General features: G+C 37.1%; 1 protein-coding gene across 11 annotated transcripts in view; it reads left to right on the forward strand.

Annotated features, from left to right (window-relative positions):
- AKT3 (AKT serine/threonine kinase 3) overlaps positions 1–22,489 on the forward strand; it is a 284,036-nt gene that overhangs the window by 107,932 nt on the left and 153,615 nt on the right. Inside the window, exon 1 of one of the 11 annotated variants that reach the window (XM_055582162.1) lies at positions 13,975–14,158. The exons of 8 other annotated variants lie outside the window; for them this stretch is intronic. The gene's annotated coding sequence lies outside the window, so the exon portion shown is untranslated. Of the gene's footprint in view, positions 1–13,974; positions 14,159–14,487; positions 14,507–22,489 lie in introns of those variants that run through there. 2 more of the 11 variants (XM_055582165.1, XM_055582164.1) reach the window with 2 other exon arrangements.

The raw sequence follows: 22,489 nt of genomic DNA on the forward strand, positions 1-22,489 counted from the left end.
CTTTGGCCACCTCATGTGAAGAGTTGGCTTATTGGAAAAGACTCTGATGCTGGGAGGGATTGGGGGCAGGAGGAGAAGGGGACGACAGAGGATGAGATGGCTGGATGGCATCACTGACTCGATGGATGTGAGTTGGAGTGAACTCCAGGAGTTGGTGATGGACAGGGAGGCCTGGCGTGCTGCGATTCATGGGGTCGCGAAGAGTCGGACATGACTGAGTGACTGAACTGAACTGAACTGAAAGTAGAAAATACTAATCTTACCTTTCTCTGAATTCTTGGTGTTTTTTCCCCTTATTTCTTGTCCTTTCTCAGTTGTTTCCTGAGTGTAGACTTTTTCTTTGGAAGACCTCAGGGACAAGGGTACTGTCTTCTCCAGCAGTCTCAACACAGCATTTGAACAATGGCACAGAAAAACAATTTTTTAAAAATTGAAGTACAGTTGATTTACAGTGTTACATTAGTTTCAGGTGTACAGCATAGTGATTTGATAGTTTTATAGGTTCCACTCCATTTAAAGTTATTATAAAATATTGACTATATTCCCTGTGTTGTATGTAATCATCCTTGTGTCTTAATTTATTTTATACCTAGTAGTTTGTACCTCGTCTTCCTCTTCCCCTATGTTGCCCCTCTCCCCATTCTCCCAGCTAGTAGCCACTGATTTGTCCTCTGTATCTGTGAGCTTGTTTCTGTTATGTTCATCCCTTTGTTTTATTTTTTAGATTTGACATATATAAGTGAAAATGTGTGAAATCTGCCTTTTTCTGTCTGAATTATTTCACTAAGGATAATACTCTCCAGACCCATATGTGTTATTGCAAATAGCAACATTTCATTCTCTTTGGGTAGCTGAGTGGTATTCCACTGAATGTATAATAACACCACATCTTCTTTATCTATTTCTGGACACTTAGGTTGCTTTTGTATCTTGGCAGCTGTAAGTAATGCTGCTGTGAACATTGGGGTACATATATCTTTTTGAATTAGTGTTGTTTTCTTCTACTGAATGCCCAAGAGTGGGGATTTTGGGATCATCAGATCAGATCAGATCAGTCGCTCAGTCGTGTCCGACTCTTTGCGACCCCGTGAATCGCAGCACGCCAGGCCTCCCTGTCCATCACCAGCTCCCGGAGTTTACTGAGACTCACATCCATCGAGTCAGTGATGCCATCCAGCCATCTCATCCTCTGTCGTCCCCTTCTCCTCCTGCCCCCAATCCCTCCCAGCATCAGAGTCTTTTCCAATGAGTCAACTCTTCGCATGAGGTGGCCAAAGTACTGGAGTTTCAGCTTTAGCATCATTCCCTCCAAAGAAATCCCAGGGCTGATCTGGGAAGAATGGACTGGTTGGATCTCCTTTCAGTCCAAGGGACTCTCAAGAGTCTTCTCCAACACCACAGTTCAAAAGCATCAATTCTTTGGCGCTCAGCCTTCTTTACAGTCCAACTCTCACATCCATACATGACCACAGGAAAAACCATAGCCTTGACTAGACGGACCGTTGTTGGCAAAGTAATGTCTCTGCTTTTGAATATGCTATCTAGGTTGGTCATAACTTTCTTCCAAGGAGTAAGCGTCTTTTAATTTCATGGCTGCAGTCACCATCTGCAGTGATTTTGGAGCCCACAAAAATAAAGTCTGACACTGTTCCCACTGTTTCCCCATCTATTTCCCATGAAGTGGTGGGGCCGGATGCCATGATCTTCGTTTTCTGAATGTTGAGCTTTAAGCCAACTTTTTCACTCTCCACTTTCACTTTCATCAAGAGGCTTTTGAGTTCCTCTTCACTTTCTGCCATAAGGGTGGTGTCATCTGCATATGTGAGGTTATTGATACTTCTCCCGGCAATCTTGATTCCAGCTTGTGTTTCTTCCAGTCCAGTGTTTCTCATGATGTACTCTGCATATAAGTTAAACAAACAGGGTGACAATATACAGCCTTGACGAACTCCTTTTCCTATTTGGAACCAGTCTGTTGTTCCATGTCCAGTTCTAACTGTTGCTTCCTGACCTGCGTACAGATTTCTCAAGAGGCAGGTCAGGTGGTCTGGTATTCCCATCTATTTCAGAATTTTCCACAGTTTATTGTGATCCACACAGTCAAAGGCTTTGGCATAGTCAGTAAAGCAGAAATAGATGTTTTTCTGGAACTCTCTTGCTTTTTCCATGATCCAGCGGATGTTGGCAATTTGATCTCTGGTTCCTCTGCCTTTTCTAAAACCAGCTTGAACATCAGGAAGTTCACGGTTCACATATTGCTGAAGCCTTGCTTAGAGAATTTTGAGCATTGCTTTGCTAGCGTGTGAGATGAGTGCAATTGTGCGGTAGTTTGAGCATTCTTTGGCATTGCCTTTCTTTGGGATTGGAATGAAAACTGACCTTTTCCAGTCCTGTGGCCACTGCTGAGTTTTCCAAATTTGCTGGCATATTGAGTGCAGCACTTTCACGCCATCATCTTTCAGGATTTGGAATAGCTCAACTGGAATTCCATCACCTCCACTAGCTTTGTTCGTAGTGATGCTTTCTAAGGCCCACTTGACTTCACATTGCAGGATGTCTGGCTCTAGGTCAGTGATCACGCCATCATGATTATTTGGCTCGTGAAGATCTTTTTTGTACAGTTCTTCTGTGTATTCTTTGCCATGTCTTCTTAATATCTTCTGCTTCTGTTAGTTCCATACCATTTCTGTCCTTTATCGAGCCCATCTTTGCATGAAATGTTCCTTTGGTATCCTTTGGTTCCTTTGGGATCATGCGGTAGTTCTATTTTTAATTTTTTTGAGGATCCTGCATACTCTTTTCCATACTGGCTGTACCTGTTTACATTCGCACTAACAGTGTACTGCGGGTCCACATCTTCCACCAGTGCTCATTATTTCTTGTCTTTTTTACTAGAGACATTTAAACTGGTTATCTCATTTTGTTTTGACTTGCATTTTCCTAATGATTAGTGATGTTGAACATCTTTTCATGTGCCAATTGGCCATCTGTATGTCTGGTTTGGAAAAATATCTATTCCAGTCTTCTGCCCATTTTTTAAATGGGTTATTTGGTTTTTGGATATTGAGTTATATGAGCTATTTATATATTTTGGATATTAATGTTTTATCAAATATACTATTTGCAAATATTTTCTCCCACTTTTCTCCCACTGTGAAAAAACTTTTTAAGTTTCATTATTTCCCATTTATTTTTTTTTCCCTTGCCTAAAGAGAGTATTTTAAAAAGTTATCTTTTCATAACTTTGCGTCATCTATAGCTTCCTTCATTGGTGTCTTACAGTTTTTGGAGTATAGGTCTTTCACCTCCTTGATTAAGCTTATTCCTAGGTTTTTTATTCTTCTTGATGTGATTGTACTGGGGTTGCTTTCATGTTTTCTCATTTTGATAGTTTATTATTAGTGTATAGAAAGGCAACAGATTTCTGTACATCTTGTATCCTGCAGCTTTACTGAATTCATTTGTTATAATAGTTTTTTGGTGGAGACTAGAGTTTTCTATTAACAGTATCATGTATCCTGCAAGTAGTGACAGTTTAATTGTCACATCTGATGTAGATGTCTTTTATTTCTTTTTCTTGTCTTATTTCTGTGGCTAGGACTTCCAATGCAGTGTTAAATAGAAATGGCAAGTGTGGGCATCCTTGTCTTTTTTCTGATTTTGGATGAAAAGCTTTCATTTTTTTCAGAGTTGAGCATGATGTTAGCTGTGGGTTTGTCACAAATAACTTTTTCTTGTTGAGACATGTTTCCTATATACCAGTTTTGTTAAATTTTTAATCATGAATGGGTATAAATTTTTATTAAATGATTTTTCTGCATCTGTTGATCATGTGGGGATTTTGTTTTGTTAATATGTTGTGTTACATTGATTGATTTGTGGATATTTAACTGTCCTTGCATCCCTGAAGTAAATCCCACTTGATCATGATATATGATCCTTTTTATATATTGTTGAATTACATTTGCTAATATTCTGTTGAGGATTTTTGCATCTGTATTTTTCAGAGGTAATGGCCTGTAATTTTCTTTTTTTGTAGGACACTTACCTGGTTTTGGTATTAGGATAATGGTGGCCTCATAGAATGAATATGGGAGTATTCCTTCCTCTTCATTCTTTGGATAGTTTGAGAAGGATAGGTATTAACTGTTTTTAATATATATTTGTTTGAATTTCCCAGTGAAGCTGACCAGTCATGGACTTTTGTTTGCTGGGAGTTTTTTGATTACTGATTTAATTTTAGTACTACTAATGTATTTGTTCAGATTATCTTTTTCTTCCTAATTCAGTCTTGGAGGATTGTATGTTTCTAGAAATTCATCCATTTTTCTGTTTTGTACAGTTTGTTGCATATCTTTTTTTAGTATCCTTTTATGATTAGTTTTCTGAATATTGGTTAGAATTTCTCTTAGTTTTACTTTTGTTTATTTGGGTCTCTCTTTTTTCTTACTGAGCCTGGATAAAGGGTTGATTATCAGTTTTGTTTATCTTTACAAAAAAACAGCTTTTTGTTTCATTGATATTTTCTGTTGTTTTTAGTGTTTGTTTTGTGATAGAATTATGATTGTGTATTATAAATTTAGGTAATTTCTATTGCAGATCTCTTTCTGAAAAGTTTTACATTATAGCATATTTCTCTTTTATGGTAAGAAGTTCAAATGTTAAGCCTAATAAAACAATAAAAACTTAAGCCAGTAATCTAGTACTTGCAATATGAATTTAGCAGATGTGTCAAAATGTATGAATTGTTTTTAATGTGAAGCATTTTGTTTGTGAGAATAACATAACACCTGCTGTGACCTTTTAAGCTATGTAAATTTTAGTGACTGTAAAATTAGAAATTCCTTTCCAAAATGTGTTAGGAAATTATTTAGAATATTTTAAGCTTGGCTCTTTTAGAGATTTTATTATGTAATATGAAGACATTTAAATTTGATATGAAAACTGAAACATACCATAATTCCTAGTCTTAAAAGTCTTTTAAAAAAAGTTATCAATAGGATAATCTCATCTCTGATGTATGTTATCCAGAAGCAACAGAAAAATGTTATCTAATACTACACTAATAGCTGTTTCCTTTTAGCACTAACCATGTTGGGATCTACGGCTATACCAATACCTTGTTAAAGTCCCAAATAGATAGGATTATACTGGAATAACAAATTTTCCGGAGTTATTAATTCCCCTTTCTCTCCATGATATAAAAAATAGTAAGAAAACATAAAAATTGTAAGAGTACTTGAGATATGGGTTCGATCCCTCGGTTGGGAAGATCCCCTGGAGAAGGAAATGGCAACCTGCTCCAATATTCTTGCCTGGGAAATCCCACAGACAGCGAAACCTGGCAGGCTACAGTCCATGGGGGTCACAAGAGAGTCTGATATGACTTAGTGACTAAGCAACAACAACTTATTTTTTAACTCTGTTTGCCAATGGAATGTGTTGCAGTAGCTATTTTAAAAGAATGGTTTACCTAATTTTTTTCTGAGAGATATACTGTGAGCTTGGAAGATGTTTAAAAGAAAATGGTGTTTTACATTTTGATTTGATGCAAGTTGTGTTAATCGACAATGTTTATTGCGTTTAAAATTTTGAAAGATAATCGTATTTCCGGAGAGCACCTCTTAACTGGTTAAACTCTTGAATTAAGGCAATATTGTGGTATTACCAAGTCTGCTTTTTTCTCCGCACATCTTTTAGACCAGATGATTAACTAGGCTCAGTCAGGTTGAGACCCTATTTGGATAAAAATCATAGAGCTCTATGTAGTGTGTGTGGTAAAGCAATTGAAGTCTGTATTTGACACTTGCTCATGTTTGATTTAATGCTTTTTGTATTGAAACATGTTTTTAACTGTTTCGTGTGTGTGTATGTGTGTGAACAGAAAAAAATTTTAAGCTCCTTAGTGGCAGAGACTGCTTTCATCCCTCTTACTTCTTTTAATACCACTTTAATCATTTTTAGTTGTACATTTGCTTCCTTTTTTTAATGTATCCCTTGTAATACAAAGTAGTTAAGAATTTATTGAGAATATATACTAGATGTTCAGTATAGCGGAGATAGGCTGCCTGTTCACTAAATTCATTTGAATATCACTCTCACCCCTACCCTACACAGCCAGACTCTCTTTTTCTGTCAGTCTTGATACTAGATGTGGCCATAGTCTTAAGTACTGGTTCCTAAAATACGAGCAGCATTAAGTTTTGTGACTTCCAGGCATAGCTTGTAAACGTCCCCTGTGTTCAGTCCTCTTTCTCTTGTCTCTTCTGTTGTCAATCAAGAAGGCAAGGAGATGGGTGAGACTCCAGAAGAAAGAAGTCTGGGTCCTTTAATTACTGCCTGGAGGAGAGCCACACACGGATCACGAATATTTGTTTGACTTTACATAGCCGCAAATAAAATTTTGGTTGTGTTAAGCCCATAAGATCCCATGGTTTATCTCTTTAAGTAGCTTACTAACACACTTGTTAAAGTGAATAATTTCGTTTACTCAATTTAATTCACTTTGTTTGGAGTTGGAAGTGGGAGTCAAGAAAATAAAGTGGAACTGTGAGTAAGAAATTGAGTTTGTTTCCAGTTGGAGGAGGAGTCAATGTGGAACCAACTCAAAGATGAGAGATGAATAAAGGATAGTGAGAAAAATTTAGAATGATGTGTTAGGGACCTGATAAAAACAGAGAGAGCAGGAAGTTATAGTGTAAGCACATTAGGAGAGCAGTCCTGGGAGCTGGAGGAGTAGGGGACATTGTGAAAAAAGAAAACCAAATCTCAGAGTTGGATAGGATTTTAAACACTTATTGGTTTTAAAAATGGGAATTTTGTCTCATTCTGTACGCAGTTTGCAAATGTGCTTCTTTGCTTATTGCAAATTTAGTTCATGAATATCTTGACAAAATACGATATTCACAAAAAAGTGTAATGATTAAATGAACAGAGTTGCAAACCTACATGTGTATGCTACAATTTAGATTCATTAGTTAGATTATTTTTGAAATGAGTCATCATGTCTGAAATGAGTCATTCTCTTAGGTACATGAAAAGAAAAGAATTGAATTATGGCTCTGTTTTATGCATATATAAAATACAGTATGTCATATTTTTACAGTGCCTAAATATAGGTGAAATTTACTCTGTTTTAGGCATGTAAGATACTGCACAGAACTTGAAAAGTGGAACATTTATCAATTCAATTAACATTTACTTTTTTTGTATTTTAATTTGATACCATTTAACCTTTTTGTGCCACAAAACTAGATTTTTATCGCTCAATTAAAAAAAGCAGATTGGTTGAATATTGTGACTTAGCTTTTTTAAAAAAAGCTTTAAAATTGTAGAGTTAATAACACATATAAATTAAAAATATACTTCACGACTGACCTGATGTTTCTAGTTTTTATCTCCTGTGTAAATAACAAGGAGAATATGTGCCGTCATTGGCTTATGAATACCAACATCCCAAGTCTTGTGTTTGTGGCTGTAAGATGTGAGGATTTTCTTGCCCACTGTTCACAGCAGCTCAGCTGCAGATGAAATTACCTTTTATCCATGTGGTAAGTGACTGTTTGACCTGTACTTTGGGTGGTGTTGAGGAAGCAGTGGCAACCTTTGATTGAAGGAATCCTCTGTCTTCCAGGGCGTAGCATCCAGCAAGAAAAGAATGTAGCTCTGTTCTTCCACCCTACACGTAGTCCCATGCATGCTGAAGATCATCAGATCAGATCAGATCAGATCAGTCGCTCAGTCGTGTCCGACTCTTTGCGACCCCGTGAATCGCAGCACACCAGGCCTCCCTGTCCATCACTAACTCCCGGAGTTCACTCAGACTCACGTCCATCGAGTCAGTTATGCCATCCAGCCATCTCATCCTCTGTCGTCCCCTTCTCCTCCTGCCCCCAATCCCTCCCAGCATCAGAGTCTTTTCCAGTGAGTCAACTCTTCACATGAGGTGGCCAAAGTACTGGAGTTTCAGCTTTAGCATCATTCCCTCCAAAGAAATCCCAGGGCTGATCTGGGAAGAATGGACTGGTTGGATCTCCTTGCAGTCCAAGGGACTCTCAAGAGTCTTCTCCAACACCACAGTTCAAAAGCATCAATTCTTCAGCGCTCAGCCTTCTTCACAGTCCAACTCTCACATCCATACATGACCACAGGAAAAACCATAGCCTTGACTAGACAGACCGTTGTTGGCAAAGTAATGTCTCTGCTTTTGAATATGCTATCTAGGTTGGTCATAACTTTCTTCCAAGGAGTAAGCGTCTTTTAATTTCATGGCTGCAGTCACCATCTGCAGTGATTTTGGAGCCCACAAAAATAAAGTCTGACACTGTTTCCACTGTTTCCCCGTCTATGTCCCATGAAGTGGTGGGACTGGATGCCATGATCTTCGTTTTCTGAATGTTGAGCTTTAAGCCAACTTTTTCACTCTCCACTTTCACTTTCATCAAGAGGCTTTTTAGTTCCTCTTCACTTTCTGCCATAAGGGTGGTGTCATCTGCATATCTGAGGTTATTGATACTTCTCCCGGCAATCTTGATTCCAGCTTGTGTTTCTTCCAGTCCAGCGTTTCTCATGATGTACTCTGCATATAAGTTAAACAAACAGGGTGACAATATACAGCCTTGACGAACTCCTTTTCCTATTTGGAACCAGTCTGTTGTTCCATGTCCAGTTCTAACTGTTGCTTCCTGACCTGCGTACAGATTTCTCAAGAGGCAGGTCAGGTGGTCTGGTATTCCCATCTATTTCAGAATTTTCCACAGTTTATTGTGATCCACACAGTCAAAGGCTTTGGCATAGTCAATAAAGCAGAAATAGATGTTTTTCTGGAACTCTCTTGCTTTTTCCATGATCCAGCGGATGTTGGCAATTTGATCTCTGGTTCCTCTGCCTTTTCTAAAACCAGCTTGAACATCAGGAAGTTCACGGTTCACATATTGCTGAAGCCTGGCTTGGAGAATTTTGAGCATTGCTTTGCTAGCGTGTGAGATGAGTGCAATTGTGCGGTAGTTTGAGCATTCTTTGGCATTGCCTTTCTTTGGGATTGGAATGAAAACTGACCTTTTCCAGTCCTGTGGCCACTGCTGAGTTTTCCAGATTTGCTGGCATATTGAGTGCAGCACTTTCACACCATCATCTTTCAGGATTTGGAATAGCTCAACTGGAATTCCATCACCTCCACTAGCTTTGTTCATAGCGATGCTTTCTAAGGCCCACTTGACTTCACATTGCAGATGTCTGGCTCTAGGTCAGTGATCACACCATCGTGATTATTTGGGTCATGAAGATCTTTTTTGTACAGTTCTTCTGTGTATTCTTGCCATCTCTATTCAGTGTCCTGAATTCATTGTAATATTTTGTAAAACAGAAATGCTATTAAACATGATTTGAATTTCTAAGATTTCTTATACATATAAGTGAACGTATGCTGTATAACCTGTCAGTTAGCTGGAACCACGCTGGACTTGAATTCAGAAGAACTGGTCAATGGACATGTCTCTTCACAGCTCTAAATCTTGGTTTCCTAATCTGTAAAATCATAATATCCTCAGATTTTAATGTTATAAATGACCGAAGGAGCAAACTTTCACTCATATTTCTTTTATTATATTTTTGGTACATGGCCATTCAATGATAGGAAGCCTCAACATCATTCTCTTCTCCTGTCAAACAGTTTTCAAACTCTTGAGCAAAATATCTCCTCATTCTTTGTGGGCCATTCATAGGAGCAGAAAATACTGATTGGAATATTAATAGATGACCTGTCTATCTCACAAAGTAAGGGAGGATTCCATGAAATAATGGGAGTGAAGGCAAAGTGAAGCATTGCAAAAATCTCACGTCTTGTGATTCATACTGTATGGTGCTTTTTCAGCTAATGACGTGTAGGAATTAACCATCATTTATAGTAGTAAAATTATTTCTATGATAAGCTAAGTTTTCAGTCTCTGAAAAATTAAGTAACCTTTGGAACTCTGTCTCTCAGATGGAGTCTGTTAGTGCCCTCATATTTTTGATGCTACCTAACCTCTGAAAATTAAAAATCTTGACCCACAATTTCAAAACTATAGGATGAGAATCTTTGGGAGGGGTTTAGATTCCCAGTGCACAATAGTAGTAACCTAAAGATTATAATACAAACTGAAGCTGTAGTCATGCAGAGTCACATACACTTTTGCCACATGATTAGTATTATTCTTGAATACACTGTGTAAAAACTACTTGCAAAAAACATGACTGTTTTGTGTACTAACAGCAGATGACAGACTCAAGTGACTTCTGCCTGGATGTGTTAATAGTTCCAACTAGTAATCATTCAAAACATAAAGCAGTTGGGGTAGGTTACTGTTTTTTACTGTGTTCATTGACTAATTCCTGAAAGCTTATAATTAGTAATTTTTCCAGTTACTAAAACTAATCCAGTAAATTAGAAATATGTTTCTTGAGGTACACACACATACACACAGCTAGTATGGCTAAGTGTACTAGAGAGGCCAATGATTTATGGCTCTCTCTGTAGTCCTTTGTAAGGAAAACTGCTCTACCTTCACTTTCTGTTATTTGTGATAGATACTCCTGCCCCAGTCAAGCTGATTAGTGGACATCTGACCCAAGAACTCCTTCAAGGAGTTGGAGAGGTGAAAGACTGAAATAGTTAAGAGATGGAGAGATGAAGCCGTAACATTGTGTTGGGGTTAGAATTGCTAGTAACTTAGGAGGGAGCTGACCCTCTAAGCAAGGTGAAGAGCTAGTGGGTAGAGAGAAGGTAACAGACATTTGGAGAGAGAGGTAGTGGAGTGCTGGGGGAAATGGTAGCAAGAAAGAAGAAAGACCAGAAATGGAAACAGAACCAGACCACCCACAATCCTTGAACAAGACAAAGGAAAGTGATGCTTGTCATTTTCCGGATCTAATTTGCTTAAATTCTGCCTTTACAGCTCTTTTCCTCGGATGATATTTTTGTATTCTTAAAATAAATAACCCTTTGCTTGTATTCGCTTAAGTGTGTTTTTGTTCCTTGCCACTGAAAGAACCTTAAAAGAGCACTCAGTGTAGAGACAAAATATCAAGGGTATTTGGCCGAGGCCTGCCTGCTTCTAACTACTACTGTAGAAATACCCTCTTTCTCTTTTTTTTTTTCCCCCCATTCTTTATCTACGTAATTATAATAAAATATTAAGTAATCATTGCTTTTTAACTTCTAGGCCCTCTTGATTTGAAATTCTGTGATAGGCATTCTTCGTGCTTGATTTGCTTTTTATTAAACAGATATGAGAAGTTTGTTGTAAACTGATGTATTGCTTTTGTTTCTGCTGAAGAAGTCTGTATGAACGTTAGTCTTGAATCTTTTTAAGTCTTGGAGTGGGTTTGCCATCATTGTTAGGGCGTCAGCAGACCAGTCATTCTTTTCTTAGTGGTGTGTCACTGACTTTGGCCAAATATATGCAGGTATTTAAGGGTATCCTATATAATACAAATTGTATTTGGTACCTGTTATATGGATTTTACCCACTCTAATGTTCTTGCCTGGAGAATCCCAGGGACGGGGGAGCCTGGTGGGTTGCTGTCTGTGGGGTTGCACAGAGTCGGACATGACTGAATCGACTTAGCAGCAGCAGCATGTGGATTTTGGTTATTCACATTTAATAAGGAAACATCAACTTTTTACTTCTGTGGCATACACGAGCTCTTAAAAAGATATATGTTAGGTAAACCAAAATGAAAATGCTTATTGGACATAGTAGTATCATTTGGTTCTGTTAATTCTAATTTTTAAACATTTTCTTGACAGTTTAGTTCAGACTGAATTTTATTCTTCCCATTGCCATCCATTCCCCCCTTAAAGTCTTTAAGATTGTGACTACACAAAGCATTCTTCTTAAACTATTGTTTTTACTCAACACATACTTCTTATTAAAAGAGACTTTTAAAATAGTCTTAATTTACCCCTTGGACAATTAGATTTTTTGCATTAGCATTGCATAATGCAAAAATGGTTTCAGATAGATTAGAAGTTGTTGGTATAGTTAGCTAAGGAAAATTGATGATGAAATACTGTAACACAGTTTTTTGAAGTCAGGCCAGTCTTTAATATGTGGGAATGTTTAGAAAACTATAAAGCAAAGTATAAAAATGAAACATTTTAATTTTAGGGTAAATTGGCTTTGTGGCCCAATGCTAGTAGCATAAAGGGAAGCCACAGTATCAGTAGTTATTGATAAAGATTTTATTTTCTAAATTTATATCTTCCAAGGTAGAGATTTATTGTAGGAATTTACTGGTGCAACTTTTGGATGGACTGGTCCTTCTGAATGTAATTATGCCTGCCTGCCTTGGTGGGAGCACAGTCTTCTAGGATAGTGTTGGGATGTCATTACCACTGATATCAACATTGTTTACTATCATGTAAGACACCAGTTTAAAGCTTTAGTAGGGACTCCTGAGTTCTACGTTGAACTGAAAGTTTCTTAAAATATATTACTTTTTTGTATCCCCAGAATACTGGTCAGAACAGTACTTGTGGGTACATGTAAATGGTAGAAATTCAGACCTGTGATTTCATTTCACTTTACTGGAAATTTCAGTGATTCATATGAGTTCTAGTTGAATAGTTCAGTGTTTAAAATATAGTTCATGGAAAATAAACATTTTACATTTTTTATCTAGCGAGACACACAGCTGTTATTAAAATGAATTTACTTCCAATTAAGGAAAAATTAATCTTATGTTTTTTTTCTACTCATATTTCTTTGTCAGAAAAATGTCGCTGTCATATATTGGATTTATAAGCAATGCCCTAATGTGATTAAACACTTTTTAAAAAAAATGGTAGGTAGGTTTTTATAGATTTCAAAGTGGACAAACAAAAATTTATGTTCAAATTTTAATTTAGAAAACTAATTTTGAAAACTTGTGGATATATCCTTCTTGTGCCTTTCATAGTGCTTGGCACATGGTACTTAAGCTATTTAATTGACAGATTTTCTGGAAGAAAATTTTAGGACACATACAAGGAAATTCTGTTGTCTAGGTTTACTGATACAAAAGAAGAAGAGTTATATCTGCACCAGTGAAATACAGACTTGAGTGACATGATCTTAATGGAAGGTCATTTAGTAATTTGCTATATTGAAATGTGTCTGTTCAAATCTTTCTAACAGCCATAGCTTATTCTTTTGGAATTTTCAAAAATATACTGTACCTTAATAGCAATACTCCTATGAACCTGTATTCATTCTTTTTTTTTCTTTTTTTCAGTTAAAAAACATTTTGCAAAGTGGACACATTGTTTAATTTTGTTTTGCATTTTCTAGATTGGAGTGCAAGGCCAATAAATTAAACCCAGGCAGTTCTGTTGCTAATTACACACAACTTCTCTTGAGTATCAGATATTCAAATCCATTTTATGAATATGGTGGAGAGAATAACAACTGTAAAACAAAGCAGTGTGCATGTAAGTGACTGTTAGCGTGCATTTCAGAAAGGATAAATGCTCACCATATGGTACAATTACTGTGTCCAAGTTTTCAAATTAGCTTCTCTCATCCTCCTTATTACTGTCTTTAAAAAGAGAGGAAAAAACCCAACATGATTTATCTACTCTGCAGCAGAACTCTTGACGCAAAACAGCAGCCCAGTTCTGTCCAGTTTTTTTTTTCCTTTAGCATAATAGAGGCTGTCGGACTTTTTTATACTAATTACTGTGTGAGCCTCAGATGAACCCCCTTCAATTCACAGGGCTTTGTTAAGGGAGGAGCTGTCAATGTGTCTGCCCGTTTGCAGCTGTGCTGTGGCTTTAGCTTGCTTAACATTATGCTGCTTTTTAGACTTGACAGAAGGGATTTTTTTTTTTTTTTTATTAAGGCAAAGCAGCCTTGTAGCGAAATGGTTTAAGCAGCTGCATTGTGGGGAAGCACAAAGAAGTTATTATTGTGTCTGTTTAGGGGGGTGGAATGGAGGGGGGGATATTCGGCTGCTGTTGATGCCGATTGTTGACTTGCCATCTGCCAGATAGGGAGAAGAAAAAAATGACAGCTCCAGCAGGGTGTTCAAGAGGTTGTTTGGAGAGACGCATAAACATGTGCAGATGTCGAACTGAATAATGGCTAGAACTTGAGACGGTTTATGATGCTGCTGATGTTTGTGCATATACAGAATGAATGTATGTGTGGATTTGGTTAACCAAGGCTACATACTAATTATCATTGTTTTCCTGCATGCCCCTTCCCCTTAGTTCGTTAATTAGTTTAGGGGCTTAGTACTTCCTCTTCCTTCTGTTATTCACGTCTAGTTTTAGAAAACAGCTTCTCTTAAAATGGCAATAAAACCTTCCTTATTTCTCCATACAGATGATAGCTAATCTGTTTGGTTAGGATTAGGTGTGAGCTGCTAACTGATAACAGGAGATTTTGATTAGGAAATAAGTCAGGTGAATCACCTTGCTCTTAATGCACACATATTAACAGTTTGACACTATTCATTGAATTGATTTTATAGCCTACCACTAGGGGTGAGATACTACCAAATTCACTTTACTAAGTAATTCCATCATACTTTGAACTTAGGATACAAGTTGTGAAACAAAGTTGTATAACAGCCTGGTCTTCTTGGTTACCCTTCTTTCTTTTGGTTGTCTTTGATTCTGGAAATGACAGTTACGCATTTTCTTTATGGAGTAATGCGTTGATTGTCTATTTCCTTCTGATTCATTCTTGTCATTAGATATTAGAGATTTGATATGTCTGACTGAAATCTTTTTAAATGCTATGGTAACACTTTAGGGTGCACTATTTTTTTTTTTTTTTCATTACTTTGACTTTAAATAATTGAAAAGGAATAATGATGCTAGGTAAAATTTCTGAAAGGTGTTTATGTTGTAGAACACCTCAAAGTTTTGCAAAACTTTAAGACCAATCATATATGAGTTTATTAGAAAATGGAAAGAGAAGCTCTGACTTTCTCTATTTCCTTTTTTCTCTATTTCTATCACCAAAAAAGTGTGTGGGGAATTAGAGGGTTTTTATTTTGACTTTTGGTAAACTCATGCTTTCCTAAAACATTTAGGGTTTTGTTGCCTAATTATTAAGAAAAAAGCCATAAGTGTGGTTGAAAGGCAAACAGACTGACAGAGCTTTATGTCCACAGTAATGTCTTTCTGAAAGGACTAAAGGGAGATTATCTGTTATTTTCTACTCTTCAGAAAGAAATAGAGGTCAGGTCTATTTAGAAAAACTTTCTATCTTAAATGTCAGTTTTTCCCCAAGTGACTAATCCGTATTTGCTGAAAAGGCTAGAGGACCTTTTCTTTGTCTTGTATATTTAGTTTTTTCTTTTATTTGAAAAGCTGCACATATGTCCGTATTTTTGTATGTAGAATTATGTACATATGTTTATAGTTCTATATAGTCAGTCTTGATATCCCTGCTAAGCTTGGGAGGAAGCAGCAAATCATTTTCCAGGTAGAGCTGTTAAACTGAGAGTGTGCTTTATGTTAGTGAGAGGCTGAGCAAAAGCAAGCTTGTATAAAAGCAGACTTGCAGTTCCGTGCTTTATTCATCATACCATGTTACCTCAGAACCGTTTGTAAAATCTTTATGCGGGCAAATATACTTACGGAGGTGTTTGAAATATTCAAGGCAGAGTGTCTTTGAAGTTACTCACACCAGATTTAAATATCAGCTAACTAAATTACTGACTTTATGAAAGTTCCTTTAACATGTCTGAATTTCTTCATGTGTTGAAAGAAGGAAACAACCCCTGATATTTAAGGATTTTGTAAGGACTGAATAAGATAGTCGTATCTTTGGAATGTCTGGAGCATGTGCAGTAGTAGCTGTCACTAATATTTTATTTTTGTTGATGTGTAAATCTAAAGACCTGTAACTGTTGTAATTGAAGTGCTTTTTATAACGCCTACTTGCTGCAAAATGAGCACACCAAGTTCTAGAGAACCATCTAAGATATATAAGGTTGTTTTTTTATAACCTAACATTTATTTGGTGATTTATATGATTGCTTCATAAATCTGAAGGGAGATCAGTTATTTTAAGAGAATATCAAGAAAGTTGTTGAATGTAACTATTTTGGGGGTGTGAGGTCAGTGGTCATTTAGAAATGATGGTTTTATGTTGTATCCTATAAAATTATTTTCCTACTTCAAAAATTTAGCATAGAGCTGCAGAAAATTGTATTCATTCCCTTAATTCAATATTAATCCCTTTATTTTGGAACCATATTTTTCTCTGCTATGGGTGCATACTCAGTTGCCTCAGTCGTATCTGATTCTTTGCCAGCCCATAGACTGTAGCCTGCCAGGCTCCTTTGCCCATGGGATTCTCCAGGTAAGAGTACTGGGCTGGGTTGCCATTTCCTTCTCCAGGGGATCTTCCCAACCTGGGATCAAACCTGCACTTCTTACGTCTCCTGCATTGGCAGGCGGGTTCTTTACCAAGTGCCACTTGGGAAGCCTTTTCTCTGCTATAGTCAGTACTTAAGCTGTATTGGGGTTATAATTATTTTTAAAATAATTGATAGTTTTTAAAATAATTGAAAATATTTTAAAAATAATTGAATACCTTACAGTTAATACATGTAATAACTGTAGTGAACAAACAACACTAAAAAGAATATTTTATCTCCTCAGGGCATTATAAAGCATTATTTGAGTGTTCTACTAACTCTATTTTGCAGACAAAGAAACCAAATAGGCTCATATAGTGAATATAGTGATGAAAGTTCTGGGATAAGCAGAAGTGTTTTTTTAAGAGGAGTAAAGAGGAAATGGCTTTGATTGACCTTCAGGAATCAATAAATTCAGTATAGGATGGTTATCACTCAGATGTTGATGGTTCTTTAAGGTTTTTCTTTTAAAATTGTTGTTTCTGTCACATACTCTCTCTTCACTAAATATTACTAAGTAATTTTGGATGAAAGGCAAGGGATGTTGGGACAGCTGCCTGATCCTGTTTCTAAGAGTGGTTAATAGGACTGGGTATAGTCACTAATGGACTTCCCTGGTGGCTCAGACGGTAAAGCGTCTGTCTACGATGTGGGAGACCCGGGTTCGATCCCTGGGTTGGGAAGATCCCTTGGAGAAGGAAATGGCAATCCACTCCAGTACTATTGCCTGGAAAATCCCATGGACAGAGGAGCCTGGTAGGCTACAGTCCAGGAGGTCGCAGAGAGGTGGACACGACTGAGCGACCTCACGTTCATAGTCACTAATGGAGAAGGAAATGGCAACCCACTCCTTGCCTGGAGAACCCCATGGACAGAGGAGTCTGGTGGGCTGCTGTTCATGGGGTCACAGAGAGTAGGACACGACTCAGTGACTAAGCACATGGTCAGTAAGGTCTTCTATTTTAGTTTTGAAGAATAAATTGGTTATAGTTTTTAAATGAACTGCAATTTGAGCAATACTAGCTTCGTACTATGCTAATTTTAATATTTAATAGCACCTGGGTGTGAATGCCAGTATTCAGATACAGGTAATTAAGTATTATACTCTAATTTTTTTTTTAAATGATGTTTACCAAGAGCAACTTATTATGCTAAAGAAGTGGAAATATCTCCTAGTCTATGAAATGTATCACAGATTAGGATGAATGTATTTCACATATGAGTCAAACTGTACTTGGTATTCTTCAGGATAATTTTAAGAAAACTTTAGAAACTTCTAACTTTAATGGTATATAGATGTATTTGAATTGTGCCTCAGAAAAATCCTGCATGAATAGTAATTTTTAAAAATATTGGCCAGTCTGTTGAAAACAGAAGAATATTTTAGTCTGACATTCTTTAAGGCATCTTGCTAAATGTTTTGGCTTAAAATTTTTATTGTGTTTAGTTTTAAGAAAATCTGATTAAAGATGTTGGTAAACTTGGTAGCACTTTTTAGAACAGAAGATGATTAAGATACAAAGGCAGAAAGGCATAAACCGTGAAGTTCATGTGCTTCTTGGCTAGACGAGACACTTACTTGCTTTTAGACTGGAGCTACAGCATCAAAGTTCATAATTTTATACTTTTAAGTGAAAGCACATAGAACAGCAGCTGTTGTTTCCTGGCATCTTTCTGAGGAGATATTTAAACTTAAGTATATATATTTATTATAGAAAAAAATTTTATAAAATGACCTTCTTTCCCATCTCTTCATTTGCATTGTTTTCAATTCACTCTTTTAAGATAGCTCTTTGTACTTTCTGTTTTAGTAAAATAAGACTTGGAATTTAGTTAAAATTTTTTTTACCTTAAAAATCAGTATGAAAATTAAGTGGGTGCTTTTTGACCTTTTAGTGCCAGTTTGTCATTTGAATTGTATTTTATTAATAAATGAATGGTTCATAACAATCGAACCTATTGGCTATTAACTGCTTATAGGAAGAAAACGGAACCCCTATATAATTTGGGGCTGAATGTTAATTGATTTGAAGTGCTTCACTCAAAGATTTATATGTTCTCATGTCCTGAAATTTGTTTAAATAAATTATTCTACAGAGATCATTATAAAATAGATTTAATAAATGGCACACATTTATATAATTTTTCATTTTACTGTATTTTGAATAACTTCCATGATATTGAGTCTTCAAGTCATTTTCCTTCACGATGCCTTAGTTTTAAGAAAATCATTCCTCTCAAACTTTCTGGAAGCATTTGAAAATATTATTGTGCTTATAGAAGTATGCATAATGACAATAAAGAAATCCTTATGTACAGTGAGCAGATACACAGGTTGTTTCATTAAATTTTATTTATTTTTGAATGGTAGGTAAAGATTGTTTTTGAATTTTCTGCCTATGTGTTAGGTAATACTGCCCTCAGAGGGCCAAGGTAAGTAAATTCATTTTTAACATTGAGAAACAGCTTTACTGCTGTTTATCAGATCTTTAAACTTGTTCGGGGAGGAGAAATGGACCTCTTTGAATCATTGAATAGTGTTTGATTTATGGCTGCATCTCTTGGATTTGTTCTGTTCTCTAAGTGTGTTAGCTGTATCTGTGTACTTCACTTTGATGACAGCCTCTAAGCATGTTCAGTTCTTTTCTAAGAAAATTGTAACAGACGACTGGCCACGTATTGCCGAATTAGATTGGTTTACAATGGGGATTAGAAAATTACCTAGAAAAGAAAGTTAAGATGATTTTCCTGGGTGTGTGGGTGTGTTTTACTTTTTGTTTCTTTAATAGTGAATATTCAGGTATTCAAAATTATGTGAACCATACTTTTGAATGTATGGTAGCATTCATTGAAATGGAAGCATTATATTCCCCTCAGTTTTATAAATTGAAGCATAATCACATCTTTAAAATATAGTAAATCAAAAATAATGTACTTTACTAGAAATGCAATTGTTATATATAAATATAAATATACCAGAAGTTGAAATATACTATTATTCCATTTATAAAAGCCTAACACTGTATGTTTTAACATGTCTCTGAATTCAGAATGTTTAAGGTTAAGTGATAATTAACTCATGCAGTAAAAAGGTAAAGTGGGAAAGGCCTGATGTCAAAATACTGAGTTGCATGCTTTTGCCTTTTGCTTTTTTGTATGTTGTAACTTTCTCAGGAGATAATTTGAAAGAAACATTGAGATGTTTAGTAGTAAATCCAATGAAGTGCTTGATTTTTTTCCCCCTAGAATTAACTTGATACTAAATTAAGAAAGACTATTTCTGTAATAGAATTATTGGTTTTTAATGGAAGATTTCAGTTGGTAAAGAATAAATGACATGTAATTCACTATTATCAATAACAATAGGGGATGAAAATAAGATATAAGCAAGGTGAAAAACAAAAATTGAAACTTTATCCACTAAAAAACAGCACCTACTTTTCTCAACTAATGTGGAACAGTGATAATATATAAATGAAATTAACAAATTGCATTTGAAATTTTTTTGTTTTTTATCTATTTGTTTTGTTTTTTGAGGGAGGGGATGTTGGTAGCCCATACAGGGAAAAAAACCCTACATTTGACTGTTTAAAATCATTTCCAGTTGTATAGCATTTTAATTCAGTATCTGTATACGCTATACCATTTTGTCCACTCCCCAAGCCCCCGCTTCCCCTCAGGTAACGACTGATCTGTTCTGTTTATCTATAAGTTTATTTTTGTTTTATTTTGTTTGTTCCATTTTTTTTTTTTTAGTTTGTTTTTTACATTCCACATATGAATGAAATCATATGGTATTCGCCTTTCTCTGACTTATTGCACTTCAACGTAATACCTTCAAGGTCTATCTATGTTGTTGCTAATAGCAGGCTTTCATTTTTTATTTATGGCTGAGTATTAGATTGAAGGCAAAAGGAGAAGAGGGTGGCAGAGGATGAGGTGGTTGGATAGCATCATGACTCAATGCACATGAACTTGGGTGAATTGTGGGAGATTTAGGGACAGGGAGGCCTGGCATTTTGCAGCCCATGGGGTTGCAAAGAGTCAGATACAACTTGGCAACTGAACAACAACAAATCGTTCCACTGTGGGCTTCCTTGGTGGCACAGTGGTAACGAATCCACCTGCCAATGCAGGAGACATAAGAGACGCAGATTTGATCCCTGGGTCAGAAAGATTGAGCGACTGACTGAGCATTATTCCATTGTATATATTGTGATATATACAGAATTATTCCATTGTATATATTGTGATACACACACACATGCCTGCTTGCTAAGTTGCTTCAGTTGTGTCTGACTCTTTGTGACCCCATGGACCACAGCCTGTCAGGCTCCTCTGTCCATGGGATTCTCCAAGTCAAGAATACTGAAGTGGGTGGCCATTTGCTTCTCCAGGGGCTCTTCCCAACCCGGGGATCAAACCTGTGTCTCCTGCATTGGCAGGCAGATTCTTTACCACTGAGCCATCAGGGATGCCCTGTGCGTGCATGCATGCTTTGTCGCTTCAGTCATGTCTGATTCTCTGTGACCCCATGGACCATAGCCCACCAGGCTCCTCTGTTTGTGGGATTCTCCAGGCAAGAATACAGGAGTGCATTGCTATGCCCTCCTCCAGAGGATCTTCCCAACCCAGGGATCGAACCAGTGACTCATGTGTCTCCTGATTGTATGTGGATTCTTTACTACTGAGCCACTGAGGAAGCCCCCAGGGAAGCCCTACAATGAGCCAGATGTTCTGTGTGCATTACAAATATCAATTTATTTCTTCTTCACTACTGTTGTCCCCACTTTCCTAAAGAGGAAGCTGAGACACAGAGAGATTAAACAGCATGCCCAAAGGCACACAACTAGAGTGACAGAGTTGGCATTTGAACTCCTGTGTGTACTCTGTAAAATGCTGGCCTGTTTTGAAAGCTTGAGTAGCAGGGCAGAGTAGAATTTTGTTGATTGTATTAGATACTTATTCAAATCTCAACTTTGTCCTATACTTGTTACTAGTGTCTCAGAGCCTTAGCATGGCTATCTGTGTCAAGTTAGGATGCCGTCACAACAGTCTCTGCGTGCCTATAGGAACAGATCTCTTGTGCCCAATACCTGAGCACAGTGCTCGGCTCAGGATATTCAAGCGTCCTTGCCTGCCTTACACTCACCACTTAGAACTGTGATGCGAGTCTCAGTAAGTGTATCACCTAGGGAAAGCAAAGGAGAGAAGAGAGAACTTACAAAAGCCCATGGATTCACCCTCAGAATAATAGTTTGTGATTTGATGCAGTGCAGTTTTTGGGTCCCATGCTATTGGAAGTAGGCTTCTAAGGTGGCTCAGTGGTAAAGAATCTGCCTGCCAGTGCAGGAGATGCGAGAGATGCAGGTTCAATTCGTGGGTCAGGAAGATTCCCTGGAGAAGGAAATGACAACCCACTCCAGTTTTCTTGCCTGGAAAATTCCATGGACAGAGGAGCCTGCCAGGCTACAGTCCATAGGGTTGCAAAGAGTCAGACCCAACTGAGTGACTGAGCTCACATGTGTGTAGGTTTTAGGTTACATGCTATGTTATTGGAAAGTTCCTATAGGAGTCTCTCCATTGGCAAGAGTCTAAGACAAAACCTGATTCTATTTTGTTGAGTTTTGTTCTATAAGGCAGTGATTTTAATACAGGGGTGGGAAGGTTGTATCACATGAGGGTTTTTTCAGATGACACAGCCCTCCTCCTGATGAGCAAGCATGATCGCCTTCTCTGCCAGCTCCCCATCCCTGACACAGAGAGACACTGTTATTGTCTATTCTGTCCATCAGGTGTGTTACTACAGAAAAATGGATTGAGCTATGCAGGGTTGTGTTATAGTGGGGTTTCCATTTGAAAGAGCTCTTCTGACATGAATGTAGTCCCTGTTCTGCATAGTGGTAGGTTTATTCATCCATTCAGTTAGTGGAAAACGCCAGCCTTCTCCGTGGGAGGTGCCGGTGGTACATGTAAGTAGGTTTGCAAATGGGCTCAGTACTTCCATGTTTGAAATTCATTATGGTTGTTTACTGCAGTGAAAGATATTACATTGATTTTAATATATAGAGAATATGATGTGGTGAAATGGAAA

Source organism: Bubalus kerabau, chromosome 5 (assembly GCF_029407905.1).
Source record: "Bubalus kerabau isolate K-KA32 ecotype Philippines breed swamp buffalo chromosome 5, PCC_UOA_SB_1v2, whole genome shotgun sequence".
NCBI lineage: Eukaryota > Metazoa > Chordata > Mammalia > Artiodactyla > Bovidae > Bubalus > Bubalus kerabau.